General features: G+C 42.1%; 1 protein-coding gene across 1 annotated transcript in view; it reads right to left on the reverse strand.

Annotated features, from left to right (window-relative positions):
* The window catches only part of LOC150080727 (uncharacterized), a 269,174-nt gene that overhangs the window by 236,269 nt on the left and 16,443 nt on the right, over positions 1-16,462 (reverse strand). The window lies entirely within an intron of this gene.

The following is a 16,462-nucleotide window of genomic DNA, read 5'->3' on the forward strand; positions in this document are numbered from 1 at the left end:
GACTGTTAAATATCGCCATTGTCAAGTACAGATTCAAAGAGGTCTGCAACTGCTAACCAAAAGTCGCTCAGAAAGACTCAAAGTACTTGGATTTTGAAAAGAAATATATCACTATTTTCTGGAACTATAATCTTGAGATCATGATCCCTCTCTCAAAATTGAGGGATCGGTTCTGCGTAACTCAGGAGTTCAATGAGGAATGTGATCGCTCCTGACAGCCAAACAATTCTCACAACGAACTCTCGTGCTGTTTACAAGGCCGATAAAAAGACCTTTTGATAATAAATCTTGAATTTGCCTTTGCGATACCTTTCCATGTCTCCCATTGTTTTCTCTCAGCTTTCTTGTCTATCAAAACAGGCAAACCGACTGAAGAATACATGCAATTTGTAACACAATATATTGGGGGGTATGAGCTTCGACTTGAGGAATCCCTAATGTGAAAATGTTTGTCGACTTCTTAGAGCATCCCAGACATACTCAGTCGGAGAATAAGTTGGTGTGTTAAGCGCCAAAGTAACTAAGGTTGTGAGGCGTCAGTATAGTAGGCTGTAATTGCGCGAGTTCTTCGGTCGGTTTGCTCTTTGCTGGATAAAACCGAGTTTCCAGGAGGAAAAAACTATACTACCATGCAAATTTAAGAAAAACTTGCATGAATCTCGCTTCACTTTTGGGCACTACATGTACCATTTTTTCCCACATCTCCTGGACTGGTTCATCCGGAGTGCTGCATGGTAAAGATAAAAAAAAGCAAGCAAGAAATTCGTTGCACAGTTCAGCAGATGAAAGCTTGCATTGCGTTCTGTTTGTTGCTTGAACATTATTTACGATTCACATGAGAGAAACAAAACAAAAAAGTAAATAAATTCCTGAGTTTATACTACAAGACCAGTAGAATTGTCTTTAAGGAATAAAAGAAATTCCGGACAGCAGCAAGTAGGCCACGGCCGGTCTCTCTCTTGGACAACCATTAAATATTGTTTAAGCGTTGTCCCCCACTAAAATGAACAAAGAAGAGAGATCTACTTTCTAGGGTTTAATAGAAACCGCACGAAATCCTCATTATTTTCGCTTCCCCCACGGGCCTAAGGGACGCACTCGAACGGATCTTACAACTGCGCGTGGGATCATTAAGAATTTACTCGTAATTAACTCGAAATATTTTTACATATTTTGATTTGCCGATCCAAGAAGATAAAGTCCAATGTTCGAACATAGTGATATTAGAATTAGAATAAATTGGGGTATTCGGTGTTGGACTGGTTCTACGAGCATTTTGGCGAGTTATTTCCCCCTTCCATCAACCGGCATTCTCGGGGGTAGCAAAGCGGATATACAGTAATCGCCATCCTCCTACACCACCAGTAGGAAAAAACTCAGTTCGAGCCCCATCATTGACGCGCTAAAATCAGTCCCATTTTAGCCCAATTCAATAGCATGGGAGGTCCTGGGACAGCCATTTGGTGTCTGGTTACAATACCTGAGGACGTCCTATAGCATCTCGTGCAGTAATAAGTTCAGGCTATGTTGCGCTCTAAAGAAAATGGAATCAGGTACTGAGTAGGTGTTCCTAATGCAAGGATATCTCGATGTACACTACAAGGTTTCTAGTAATACAGAAGCAACTTCTAGTTTAAAGTGTATGCCACTAGCCAGACCTGGATTTCAACTTTGATTGGAGTCTTATCGGTGGGCATTGTGAAGACCTATTAAAGATATATTGTGGATATACCTCGTCAGCTGGGTTGTGCAGGTTTTCGCAATGCCATACCAAGGCAATTCGTGCTGAAGTGCCTCGACAATATCAGGTCGATGTAGCAAACTCAGTTTGCTCGTGTACAGAGAGAGAAAGACTGTGCCCGATATGTACGGTGTATAGAATAATCAACACGCATCCCTGTTGAACTACCTCTCGACACTAATTAACCACTATGATCTGGGACCTTTGTCATCTCTACCTCCTTCTAAAATCGGGTAGAAGACATCGTACTTGACCTGTGACAGTGTAAGAAGTCTTATTAATACGTTTATACACCTGCATAATTGTATAAATATAAAAATAATTTTATTCTTAACTTTCAATAGATTTTAAATGTTTTTCTTTCTACGTACAATGTTCTTATCTGGTTTGAGGAGAATAATGTTGCAGAACACTCCTAGTGGGCAAAGTCCTAATCCCGAAATCCATAGGCATCTTTGGAATGAGCTGAAAAGGCAGACCAAAGTAGAACCAACTAATTTCTTCGATTATGCAGGGTTCTGCTTTATAAGAGGAGCAATGTGAAATATCAGCTCTCCTCTTCGCTAAATATAGCTTTTTTGCGCTAATAACAGCCATAATTAAAGCCTAAAGAACTTAAATTATCCAGTACAATGCGAGTTCCTGAAGATACGGTCCATTTCAAGATTTTCTTGAAAAGGACTGGTTTTCAAAAACGTTTTAGAGTGCAGTGTAGTCAACGTGTTATATTAAGTTCTTAGTAAAACTGCATTACAAAGTCCAAAGCCTCCCGCCATCTTGGGGTTCTGGAGCGATTGCACCAATGCACTCTAGTAAATCGAAAATCGAACTCAAGCCATTTCCACTCTGAAAGAGCAAGCGATGAACTTACCATTCTGAAAAAATGAATAAATAAATAAAAATTAAAAAATCTCCAACAGTTTATACTTTTTCCTTCGCTAAAAATGATTGTCCAATTTCTCTCTGAACTTTAACAAATTCTCAGCCTCGGCGACCCCTGAAGGCAATTCATTCCAATGATATACAAGCTGCTCAAAGCTAAACTTCATGAGATAGCATATGAGATAGTCTGTTCCACCGTCTTTCCTACCAGTTAAAATATACCACCCTCGTTCATTTTACTGGTCTCTTTTTCAGGGCCTTATGCACCTCAGTTAAGTCCCCGTTGGAAAACTTTACAGGCAGCACCTTCTAGGCCGTTCTACAACATTCTATCGTCCATTACAACGATATTATAAAACGTAACCGATCGGCTTGATCTTTCATGTCGTAACCAAACTTCCCCACCTTATGAGAATTGTGGCCAGTTATTTCAAGGACTATATGTAAATAAGACGCCAGTTGTCTCAAGGACTGCATAACTATTTTACTGTCAATTAATTTCTCCCTTTTACCGCTGTCGCAAATACCCACAGGTAAATTACGACTTACGTCAATCAGATGTTCTCCTACCTTTGTAAATAAACCCCCTGTTACCTCAAGTATTGTACAACGATCGTATAATTAAGTCCGCTTATCGCTGTCAATCGTTTCCCTCTACCATTCTTTCTTCTGAATGCTTAATTGTAAATATGTCTCTTACTATAACCATTATCGCTTTCAAATCGACATCACCCTTCACTGGAACCAGTAAATTAAGTATTTTCACGTTTGTCTGTTTCTTTCACTACTTCCAGCCGTTTCCCTGATTGTTCAATGGCTGAAATGAACTCTGAGTGTATGAAAACTGAACTGATACTTTATTTATAAACAGCGCCGTCTCCTTAGTCCGCAAACTCCCGGGGTTTTTTTATCCCGGGATGAAAAACCTCGTTTTTCATCCCGCAAAACAAACGAACCGATTTTTGTAAAAAAAAAATCTGTTTAAAACACGAAATCTTTGCACCAAACCTAAACGACCGAGTCTTTTAGGGTGGAAGAAGAAGAAGAAATTTAATCTCGACACGTTTCCTAAAAGTTTTCTTCCAAATTCCACGTATTTTTGAAATTCTTCGGACTAATTTCCCTAATTGTAAACAGAAGAAAACTTTCATTATTAACGCAAGCAACTTTGATATTTTGGTTAAGGAGAAGGCAGTATTTCCAAATCTTAGAGAACGTCTTCTTCCCTCTCAAGGGTGAACATCCTGTTAACCCTCGTTAGCTTCCTCACCGTCAACAGTAGCTGGTAATCCATAAGCTTTGGCACGTGAACCCCGGCAGGATGGGTGGGGCAGCTCTGACGGGACTCGCTAAGATACCTTAGCTCGCAAGGCGTGTCCAACACAGGACACACGGAGGTCGAACGAAATGTCATTGCTGTTACGGAAAGTTAGGCAAAGACACAGATGACGTCCCGTACAGGTCAGACAATCACGGCGACAGTGGGAAGGGGTTCCAAAATAATTAAAAAAAAATAAATAACATTTTTTGTTTGTATTGCGGAATGGCCACGTCGAGTGAAAGGAATTTACAAGAATATTACCAGGATTTGTGGATTCAAATAAGTGCTCCTTCTATGCACAAGAGGACAAAATTAAATTGGTAAAATCATTGTTCATAAAAAAAAAATTTATGGATTTTAGGAGCATTGGCGACTAAGGCCATGTTGCTCAGTGTACTGTCTGTAAATTTCATGTCTTCTGTGGTCGATTTTCTGTTTTCTGGATGAAAAACCCGAGTTTCTTGGAGAAAAAAACCACGCTACTCTCTCCTGAGACCGACTAACTCGGCCACGTTGTGAAAAAGACCCATAAAAATTCGTCACATCATCGACAAGACTCGAACTCAGGTCTTTTCCACCCAGTGTGGGGAGGACGACGATTCTACCAACTGTGCTACCCACGAGGGCATACAAAAATGTGTGAATCGGGAGGAGGTAAAGAGATAGAAACTGGGAATTTTTTTCTTTGTCTCTTTCTAAGAAGACGCCCTGTCACTTACTCAACAAGCAATGCGGGCTGCTAGCATCTGCTGCATCCAAACTCACCTTTGTTCCGCGCACGTGCAGAGTAAACAATCCACGAGGCAAACTGTTAATAACGAGATTGGAGCCTGGCGTTTCTCTTCTTCCATCCGCTTTGGGACATCGAACATCTCATCTCTGTCATTGTGTCTGAACACCTTTTCAAACGCTCTGCTCACGCGGTATCTTAGCAACCACCAGAAGCTTGTTTCTATGGTGATGAAGAAGAACGCACTGGGTTCGCTGATGTTATTAGATTTTTTTTTTTCTTCTTCTTCTTCTTCTTTTCGGATGTTTAGAGAGAAAAAAAAAAAAAAAGTGTAAGTGCTTTGCTAGAGAGGCGATCGGTCGCATTTGCTTTCTTGTCTACCCTCCCTCTTCCTTCGATCCGAAGCACAACCACCAGTCCCACCTCTCCTCGAGGCTAAATGTCTACGAACCGTGAACACCTGAGGATAGCGAGAGAGAGAGAGAGAGAGAGACCTTGAAGTTGTTGGCAGTTCACTTTTCTCAAACTATAAAGTTTCCTTAAGAGACTTCAAAAATAAAGAGTTGAACCGAGTGAGAAGAGTGCTGAAACGCGAAGACATTTGTCAACAGAAAAGACACTTTTCACATGAAAAAAAAACAACAACCAAAGATAATGTCTTCTGAGACTGACACAGATTCACTCCCACAGTAGGCGTACGTGACCTTGAATGTAATGGAAGGACACAACTTCGATTAGTACCTCTACGAACTTTTTCCCTATTTATCTTTGACGTTCTGCGCTCTTCTAACATCACCGATTTTGAATTTCAAATCCATTTCTCCATAAAAGCCCACATTATGTAAAAGGCAACGCACGCGTAGTATAATAAATCAACGGTTCCTTTTCTACTTCTTTTAAATTCAAGATGGCGCTGTTGTCCAAAGCATTCTATTTCGACAAATATATTACTCCTCGACCGCTCAGTCCATATGCAAATAAGCCATTGTGGGCAAATGAATCGCTCAAATGACGAGCTGTCATACGAACAATAACGCGTGACCCAGGTCTTCCATCCAGAAGATCCAAATGATTCATCTCCCTCATTTTTTTTTTCTCCTCTCTTACTTCCATAATACTTCAACAACAACAAAAAAAAGAGAGAATTTTTGAATGCAGTTCGTCGAACTGGGAGTATGCGAACCTTTCGTCAGCTAGTTTTAATTGTTGCAACAGGGAATCGTATGGTGGTAAAGGGGCGTAACCCATCTTGTGTTTATACGTAGTTAGAAAAAAAATCGGGAACAAAAAATAATAATTACACATTCGTTACGTTTATAACAACGTGTTCCTTTCAGGGAGTTAGACAAGAGAGTCCTCTACTGGCAGGAAAACAAAAGACTGGCACTGGTATTCAATCATAACAGTGACAAACGAAATACATTCCAATAATAGAAGCACGCGATGCTGCAACAATGAAAAAAATACCGTAATTTGACATAACATTTGCTTAATGCCGCTGTGCATTGTTGATGACTCACGGATGATTACTGCGCAACACTTTAAAGCTGCTGGAATATTTTAATTGTTGAGCCGGTGATTGTTGATTACGAGCTTAAAAATTAAAATGGTATTTACAATCGTTCTATTTTTGGATAAAAAATGTTGATAGTTGATCTTTTGGAATAATGAATCGTTTGATCTTTCGAGATAATGAAACGTGAATTTGATATTCCTTTTGGCTCGGTTTATCGATTACAAAGCCGAGATAAAAGTTATGCAGCAAACTATCGGGTACTGTTTAGTATTTTACAGGTTGGTAGAGCGACATGATATATGGTTGCTGGATTTTGGATGCTGTAAATGTCTAGGCGTTCGCATCACTATCAGTCACTGTTTGCCACAGGTGACTACACAAACTATACGACCAGGACAGACTCGGAGAATAGCGGAGGACGGTGGGAAGGTGGAAGGGGGGGGGGTAGGCGGAAGAACTATTCTTCTTGTGTCTTGACAACCCGCTCAGGTTGTTAGCTTAAGAACAGCATCCGTCCAGCTGCTGATTGCGGCTTATCTCCAGAGACACACACACACACACACACACACACACACATCGATTTCTTCGGAGGGAGTTGTGTCATTGGACACAGTTTCTTTGTACACCAAATACACGAAGAGGAGGAGGAAGAAAGAGAAATTATCCCGAAAAAGAAAGAGAAAAAAAGAGATAGAAGTTTGGGGATAATAAAAAGATTTGATTCGGATTAAGATTTTCTTAAATGTCAAAGACCAATTAAAATCGCTCACTAAGAGAGGCTGTTTTGAAATATCCTCTTTTTAAAAGGCCATCAGGGAGAGGCAACAACCCAATCTGGTGGATTTAATGCCAATGTTTTCCAGCAGATTTATTACCATTGAACTAACCCCCCTTCCTCCAAAACATCCGACTTCTAGCCGTGTTCGTATGATGAAACCCACACTTGGTTCGCTTCTGTGGACACTTTCAACGAGGACACATTAATATTACATGGTAACAGAAAGGTTTCGTGGCAGCCCCCCCTTCTTCTTTTTATTTCGCACTTCCTCTTAAGTCCGGGCGTAAACAGTCTATTGGTATTCTTATCGTATGATTAGGGTCGCTAGTAAACTCATAAACTTCGAACATCAGCCATCTACAAGGATATACAGTGGCATCCATCACGTACAGTACATGGATTAGTGGACCCGCTCTGTGTTGTCACCCTGCACTTGGAGTATCCTGGATCATTTATCACAATCGTGGCCCTGTTTTTGCACCAAGGCGAGAACGATAGACGAAAGAGTCTTTGGCGAGAACGATAGACGAAAGAAAAAGAGATAGCAGATGGAGAAAATAAAGGACAGATGCGAAAGGGTGACGCACACAAAAAGGATAAAAGGACAGAGAGAGAGAGAGAGAGAGAGAGAGAGACTATCCTACTTTTTACCTTTATACCATTGGCATATTCATTTGCAACCAGCAAATACATTCACTGCGTGAAATTTATTACAAAATGCAAATGTCTAAATCCGATCCAAAACCAGTAATTCCCCATTTGGCACTACAGGATAAACAGATGGTAACGCTGTAATAATTATTATAATTATTATTTGTTATTATTATTATTTTCGTCCCATGACTGGTATTGATACCAAGTGTGGTTGTTATGTCCGGTTATTATTGTTGTTGTTCGAGGAACACTCTCTGACTGTCCTGCAGATGTTCAGAATTGCGACTTTCTGGAGATCCATGTAAGTGTTCTCGGGAGCCCTATTGCCGCCAGGTTCTTATGGAGGCTCTTTGCTACCATGCCACATTTCTCTGACTTCGTGTTTTACTTCTGTGAGCGTCCTGATTGTTTCCTCGTGGGTTTCCTGGAGGTTTCTGGTGTTGGGCACCGCTGTGTCGATCAGATTGGTAGCTCTATCTTTCTTCTTGATTAAGGTTATGCCTGGTGTGTTGTGCGGGATCGTCTTGTCCGTTATTATGGCGCAGTGCCAGTATAGTTTGTGAATAGGGATCTCTAGTACTGTCTGTCTGCGGTTCGTACTTGTAATACGGTACACTTTCTTTGATCAACTGGTATTTTTTCGCTGGCTTCTGATGTATTATCCTGGTAAGGTATAAGGTATATTGTTGTCATGCGACACCAGGAGTTCCCCCCATCTCCGCGTGCTATACATTGTGGGTGTGAAACAGAACACTTTCAATGCCAGAGGTTTTAAAAGTGTATGGATTTTGTATTTGTGTAGTGTCGTGTACGGTTCTTCATCTGGTCATTTAGCCACTGGGCCCCTAATGGGAACCAACGTTGCCCCACTCCGCCCCGTGGAGGCAGACCAGGTACACCACTATTATAGTTATTTATTCTGGCAGGTCCTGCCACCTAATTTCCTGAGATTTCAGTGGCAAGGACCTAAAAAAAAAAAAAAAAACGCTATAGATAAGGGTCAGCCAAAACAAAGGGAGTACTAGTTGGGCGAGTTGATGTTATTAAGTTTTTGGGTGTAGGGCTCAAGCAATTTGGAGTTGATTCGGATGCTAATTGTAAGTTAGAGAAGGGGAGGGAGACTGAAGACTGAAGGGAAAAGATAGAGTTACGGGGTCCATAGTGAAGATGACCCCAAGTCAGTGGAGCATGCCCATGCCCCACCAGAGTGAAAAAGAGGGGTGGCGAGGGGGGAGGACACCAGGGATAAACTCCCCCTCCCGACTCGGGGAGAGGACGACGCAAGGGAGCTTAGCTAGGGAGGCCTAATGGCAGCAGCTGAGCTGTGCTGGTGGGTTCTGTCACTCCTGGGACGAAGGAAGGAAGGATTTTTTTTTTTTCTCCTGAGAGGACTGTCATATCCAGGAAGTTTCTTACTTTGATCTTCAATGGGTGGTGTTTGGGTGCCTAACCCGTCTAGCAGTGAAGACAGACTGCGCAAACTCGGTAAAGGCGGAGTAGCGCTGCTCGTCCATTATAATCAGGTGCTCACAATGCCGGGAATTTTTTGCATTTTTGTGGCAAACCTTAGCCGGAACTCGTCATATTCATGGCAATCCTACATTACGTGATCCCACGTTTCTTCAGCCCCGCAGTGACACAGTGGATCATCTTCAATGCCTATTAGTTCGCTTTAAAGGGTCCGTGGCCTGTCAATAGAAACGTAGTATGGTGGCCTGGTGAGTACCAGGGAGGAGGCTTTGGACTGATGAGGTTCACAGAGGGAATGAACTTTTTGGTTATTAATCCTTTGTTGGTGGTGTCCCATGTCTCTTGCCAGGTCCTGTACATAATTTCAGAGATTCTCTTCCTTTCCTCTTTGGGGTTATCAAGATTAAGAGTGATGCCTGCTGTTTCGGTGGGAATACTCTTCTTCAACCGTTGATACAATTCTCTTCTTATTACCTCTAGGTGTAGGGGTATACATCCAGCTAGCACCTGTAGAGCTGGGGTGCTTACTGTACGGCACGCCCTTGTTACGGCAACGAGCATAGAACGCTGTATGGAGTCTAGTTTACGGCGATTTCGGTCGAGGGAGGCCCTAGTACACCATACTGAGGCTTCATAGCAAGCTATTGGGACAAATATGGCATTATAGATAAGAGCCAGAGCCCGGCGCTTAAGGCCCCAGTCTGCAAGGCTTATACGGATGATCATGGCCGAGTATTTTTTTTTTTCTGTGACATATATTTCAAGTGAGGATGGAAATTTAGCTTCATATCTAAGACGATTCCTAAATACTTGATTTCTGGGTATAATCTTATGGAGATGTTGTCAATTTTGATAACCGGTGGTCTTCGTAGTTGGAGCGTTCCCTTGAGTAATATAGATTTTGTTTTCTCTCCCAATATCTTTAGTCGGTGAATGGCTGCCCAATCCTGGAGCTTAGTTAGTGCGCAATTTGCACGCTCCTCTAGATCAGCTCTTGTGTCACCATGCACCACCAAAACCAAACCGTCAGCAAACGCAAGTGGTTGAGTCATCCCCAAGTCCATCCCAAGGAACTCGTCCAGGATGATGGACCAAAGGAAAGGTCCCAGAACCGAGCCCTGCGGACAGCCTCGGGAGACCTGGCTAGTGACAGATTTGTATCTGGTACTAACATGGACAGTGCAGTGTCTCAGGTACTCCTTGACACAGCTATAAAGGTTGAGTGGTGCTTTGGCTTGTCGGAGTTTTCTGAGAATACTTGGCCACCACAGCCGATCAAATGCTCCAGCAAAGTCAACTGTGATGGCTAGCGCATACTTGGCTTCAGTGCTTGAAGCAGTAGATATTAAGTTAAGAAGAGCATCTTCAGTGCTGCAACCAGCTTTGAAACCGTACTGAAGTGGAGAAATGAGGTTTTCTTTAGAGTAGCATTTTGACAACCTGCTGAGTAGAAGCCTTTCCAGAATTATCCTGGAAAGGCTTTATCCTGGTAACGTTGTCCTGTCTGTGAGCATACTCCGTCTGGGTGGTCAACCTGCATCCCGCGGGCCTTCGTGTGTCGCACGGTTGGTACGATTGCCATCCTCCCCACACCAGGTGTAAAAGACTTGAGTTGAAATCCCGCCGACGACGGCAGTAGCTTTTATGGGTCTTTTCACAACGTGGCTGAGTCAATCTGTCTCAGGCGAGGGGGAGCATATTTTTTTCTCCCAGAAATTCGGGTTTTTCGTTCCGCAAACAGAAAATCGACCGCAGAACATAAGTAATTTACAGACAATATATACGGAGCAATATTGCCTTAGTCGCTGATGCTCCTAAAACCTTACAACAACAACAGCATCCCATGGTGATGTGCTGGATTGTACTGTGGACATGCGTCATCTGTAACTCCAAGGTTCTTGGCGATGTATTTCCTACAGTTCCTGGTGTTGATTACCTGGTCTCGGATGGCAAGTATGAATCCTTCGGTCTCAAGAAAGGAGGTCCCGTTTGTGAGCCATCTGTTGGAAGCCATTTTATCTATGTGGTCTTGATGGAAGTCATTGTACTGTCAATCATGGAGTGTCTGAGTCAGACATCACATCTCGTGACGAGAGCGGGACAGGTCTCCGCTCTTAAGTTGAGTGGGTTATACTGCTTTTCCATCTTCCCCATGGCCTGGTAGAGTGGCGCTATGTTTTTCTGGAAGCAATCTTTCAGATTCTCAATCGCTATCGTTTGTTGTTCGATGAGGTCTGTCAAGCTCCTTCCTCCTCCTTTTCTGGCTATGGTCAGTCTCTCCACGGCAGACTTCGTCTTGTGTTGACGACTCTTGGTGATCATTGTTCTTGTCTTTCTCACGATCTCCTCCAGCTCGGTGTTAGTCCAGTCTATGATCCCAAAGGAGTATGTTAGCACTGGGACTGCATAGGCTTATGGCTTTAACTGTATTCTCTTCGTTCAGCTTCGCTTTGAGCAGGCTTCTAAGTCTGATGATATTTTTCGGTCAGGCACACCTTGATCTCCTTGTGTTCTAACTGCTAAGCCTGCATGGTCCCCAGGTATTTGTAGGTCAATCACTTTACCTGTCTGCAGCTATTCGGCCGACTAATTTTTCCTGATGCAATCCATGGGTATTGCATCTGTCTAGTCTAAATTCCATCCTGATGTCATTGCTGAATTATTCGGTGGTCCATAATAGCTGTTGGAGTAGCTTCTCAGTTGCCGCGTTGATGCCATCTATATACATCTGGTGGGAGAGGGTATACAGGTTTTTCCTTCCTTCTTTGAGGTTATATCCATACTTGCTCTTGTTGAGTATGGTGGATAGCGGGTTGAGTGCAAGACAGAACCACATTGGGCTCAGGGCATCTCCCTGAAAGATTCCTCTGCTGATGGGAATTGGTCTGGTTGTGATTTTCTGTACTTTAATGGTGGTACTGTACTTTGCCATGGTTGCGTCTAGGAAGTTTGTCACTGTTGGGTTGATTTGTAAATCTTCAGCATCTCTGTTAGCCAGTTATGAAGCATGCAGTCGAAAGCGTTCACTAGTCGATGTAGGCAGTTTACAGGTTGCGGCACTTCTTGTATGCTTGTTCTACAGCTGTGGCATCAATGGTCATTTGTTCATTGTATCCTTTGTTCATCCATCGTCAGGATCTCGTGCATTGTCGGGAGACAGGTGATTGGCTTGTATTTTGCCTTGTTTCTTGTATCTTGGTCCTTGAATTAGCATTTAATCAAATGATATAGCATTAGTAGAGGCATTTGATGCAAGAAAGCAAGCTTATGCAGCATCAGCCAAAAAAAAAAAAAAAAAACCCCACTTCCACTTCACCCCTCTGTTCGTTCAAAATACCTGTCCAGCTGAGCCTTAAACTTATTTAGGCTATCAACCTCCACTACAAGGGATGGAAGTCTGTTCTACCAACCAACCACCCGCTGGCTAAAGGCAAATTTCCGCACGTCTATTCTACATCTGTCTTTCCTCAGTTTGAATTTATGCCCTCTCAGGTGATTATTCTGAGCTAGAGGAAGAATCCCATCAGCATTGAGCATGCTCAAACCATTCAAGGCTTTATACACCTCTATCAGATCACCTCGCTGGTGCCTAGTCTCCAGACACTGTAATTTGCAAAACTTAAGCCTTTCTTCGTAAGAGCACCCCTTTGTTCCATTCACTAATCTTGTTGCCCTTCTCTGTACTCGTTCCAGCAGCTCTACATCCTTCTTGAAATGAGGCCTCCAGACCTGTATACAGTACTCTAGGTGTGGCCTGACCATTGCCTTATACAAGGGAATAATCACCTCCTTATCCCTGCTAGAAAAATTCCTATATTATATATCATTGACAATACACCATGAGCTACTCTTGCAGCCCGTCTGCACTGCTCAGAGAACTTCATATCTGCCTGCACAACCACCCCCAAGTCCCTTTCATTCTCTACCACTGTCAGTGTAGTACCACAGAGTTGATACGTTGCTCTGGGGTTGCTGTTTCCCATGTGTAGTACTTTACATTTGTCAATGTTAAACTTCATTTGCCACCTCTCGGCCCATCTGCTCAACCTTTCCAGATCCTGTTGCAGCAGCATAGTGTCAGTAGTGTCCTTGACAACCCTGCCAACCTTTGTATCGTCTGCAAACTTGGACATTAAGCTAGATATACCATCATCAATATCATTTATAAATACAGAAAACAATAATGGACCCAACACTGAGCCCTGAGGGACTCCACTAATAACATTAGTCCACGATGAGCAGTGTCCATGGATTACCACTCTCTGTCTTCTCCCCCTCAACCACCCCTTTATCCATAGCAGCAATTTGCCTCCAATGTCACACTGCTCCAATTTGTGTAGCAGTCTTCCATGTGCAACAGTATCAAAAGCCTTTCTAAGATCCAAGTATATAATATCAAAGCTATTCCCTGCATCCAGTTCTTTTGTGACTGCATCATAGTATCCAATCAAATTGGTCAGGCAAGACTTCCCCTTAACAAAACCATGCTGTGTCCGAGCTATAACTGGAGTCTTGTCTAAATGATCCTGCAGTGCTTCTTTAACCAGTGCCTCCATTAATTTTCCTGGAACAGAAGTTAAGCTCACAGGTCTATAATTACTTGTGTCAGCCTTTGATCCTCCTTTGTGAATTGGGGTCACATTTGCACATTTCCAGTCTATGGGTACCTCCCCTGAGTCCAAGGAAGCTCTCATAATTATGGCTAAGGGTTTGCTTACTTCATTTGCTGCCTCCTTTAATATAACTGGATAGATCCCATCCACCCCGGGTGCCTTTCTTGTGTTTATCTTCAACAGTTTCTCCTCCACTTTAATCCCAGTTATTTCAAGATTCTGTAGCTTACTGCTAGAGTTGAATACACCTCTGGCATTCCCTTCGCTGAATAACTCCTCATGTGTGAATATCGATGCAAAATATTCATTTAGTTTGTTAGCCACCTGAGCAGGATCATCAACAGTTGACCCATCAATATCAAGTGGACCAATCTGATTCATCCCCTTCCTTCTAGAGTTTACATAAGTAAAGAACTCTTTGCTGTTTTTCTTTGCATCCCTTGCCCAGGATTTCTCGTAATCTGCCTTCGCCTGCCTAACCTCCTTTGTAACTTGGTTGCATATCAACTTGTATCTATCATAGGCTTCTGTGTCTTGTGTTAATTTGTAAGTATCCCATGCATGTTTCTTCTCTGCCATATGCCTCATCAGTTCATCTGACATCCATTTAGGCCTAAACCTTGAACAATATTTCTTAGTTGGTATGTAAAGCCTAGTAGCTTCCAAGGTAAGTTCTTTGAATGCTTCCCATTTTGAATTTGCTGTTGGTAACATCATCAGTTGGTCCCACTGTATAGAATTTAAATACTGTCTCAGTCCATCGTAGTCGCCTTTACGGAAGCAATAACCCTTCCCTTTACCCCTAATGGTAGTTACCTCTTTGAGTAAATCCCACTTCAGCACACTGTGATCACTGCCACCTAGTGGTTCATTTATCTGCAGATTCTTAATGCATGAAGAATCACTACTGATAATCAGATCAAGAGTATTACTCCCTCTAGTTGCCTCCCGAACATGCTGATGTAGAAAACAATCATCCAATAAATCCACAAAAGCCCTGCTAGTGTGTGAGTGACCAGCCCCTAAATTCCCCCTATTTTGCCTTGTTTCTTGTATCTTGGTCCTTAGCCTTCAGGTATCTGATTCCTTGCGCAAGAAACTTTGGGATTATCTGTTGATGGCTTACCATCCATGTGAACTGCTCAGCTAAGCGCTTGTGTATGCAAGTGAACTTCTTGTACCATTATTATTAGTAGTAGCACTAAATATATTTAAACAAAAAGACGGAATTTTGTATGCATTTTAAATTTGGAAAATTACCCGAAAAACGAGAGAATTATTTGATATTTCAGTCAAGGACTGTTCAGAATATGTGCTAAGGCAATTAAGGCTACGAAGCATCAGTATATAGCAAATACAAATCAAATTACAAGTCTGTAAAACTGCTTGTATTTTCTGGTCGTTTTCCCTATTTCATGGGATAAAACAACCCGCGGTTTTCGAAAGGAAAACCATTCACTCCTCAACTCAGACTGACTAAATCGTCTGTGGTGTGAAAATAGGGCTCTCGTAAGACATGGGGTTTCGTATAAATTTATTTCTAAGAACAACAAACGCTTCTTTGTAAAGAGGCAAGCCTCTTTATTTCTAGTGACTTCTTTATTAAACTGGTCTTCGTTTACCTCTCAAGCTGTATTTATTGGTCCCTCAACAGAAATTTACTGAACTCAGTCTTTCCAACATAACTCGCATGCTCCATGACTGTTACAATCGAGAAAGCAGTATAATATCGAAAGATGAAAGAAAAAATATATTATAATTCAATGGCATTTATTTAGAAGTGGAAATCAAAAATAAAGAACACAATACCATTCCTAGATTCTTGAAGCAGGCTTAGACTCCAATGTCGTTGTTGCTGGTGTCCATGGCTGAGATGATGGGGTGTAAGAATATCACCTCCAATCTCCGTGTAGAATGTCGTGTCAGTTAACGTCAAGTTGTTAAATTTCACGCTTGTGGATGCAAGATTTGCATATTCTCATCAAAAATTCGAGCAACCGTAATATGATTCGCTGCCTACAAGTTAGAAGACACGCTACACTTCAAATGCACGATGCTACTTTTACATCTGCTGTTCACTGTTGCTATCTGGGAACGAACTATTTCCACTGCTGGACGACCCCTTAAGGGACTTCGCTTTATAAAAGAAATTCAACGTGGTTCCATCGAAATATAGAAGGTCAAGGCAACTAAGACTAAAAAGGATTGCCACAAATGTTGCTACAAACAGATTTCAATCTTCGGGATTCTAAACAAAATTAGCCCACAGTGTACAAGGAAATTTTAATTAAGATGTCTTCCTCCTTATTTAAACGTGGACAAATACAATATACTCGGTCACGAGATATCACTCACGTTGCGAATGAGAAACGCCAACTGACAAGTCAGAAATATTTCCTGGTCATTGACGCACACAAAAGATTTTCACACGAAAACCAATTTCTTAGAACGGGTCTGCCTTCCTCCAGCTGAAGAGGGAAATTCTTAATTCCTGAAATATACTGACGTTGATACTAGTTATAAACTGGTATCAGTGATACAACGTTGTCGTTGAGTTTTAGGAGCATCAGCGACTAAGGCCATGTTGCTCCGTGTATATTGTCTGTAAATTGCGTGTGTTCTGAGGTCGATTTTCTGTTTGATGGACGAAAAACCCGAGTTTCCGGGAGAAAAAACCATAAAAAACCATGCTGCCGTCGCCTGAGACCGACAAACTCAGCCACGTTGTGAAAGAGACCCATAAAAATTCTTCCCGTT

The sequence above is a fragment of the Mastigoproctus giganteus genome, chromosome 9, assembly GCF_048544385.1.
Source record: "Mastigoproctus giganteus isolate SK-2022 chromosome 9, ASM4854438v1, whole genome shotgun sequence".
NCBI lineage: Eukaryota > Metazoa > Arthropoda > Arachnida > Uropygi > Thelyphonidae > Mastigoproctus > Mastigoproctus giganteus.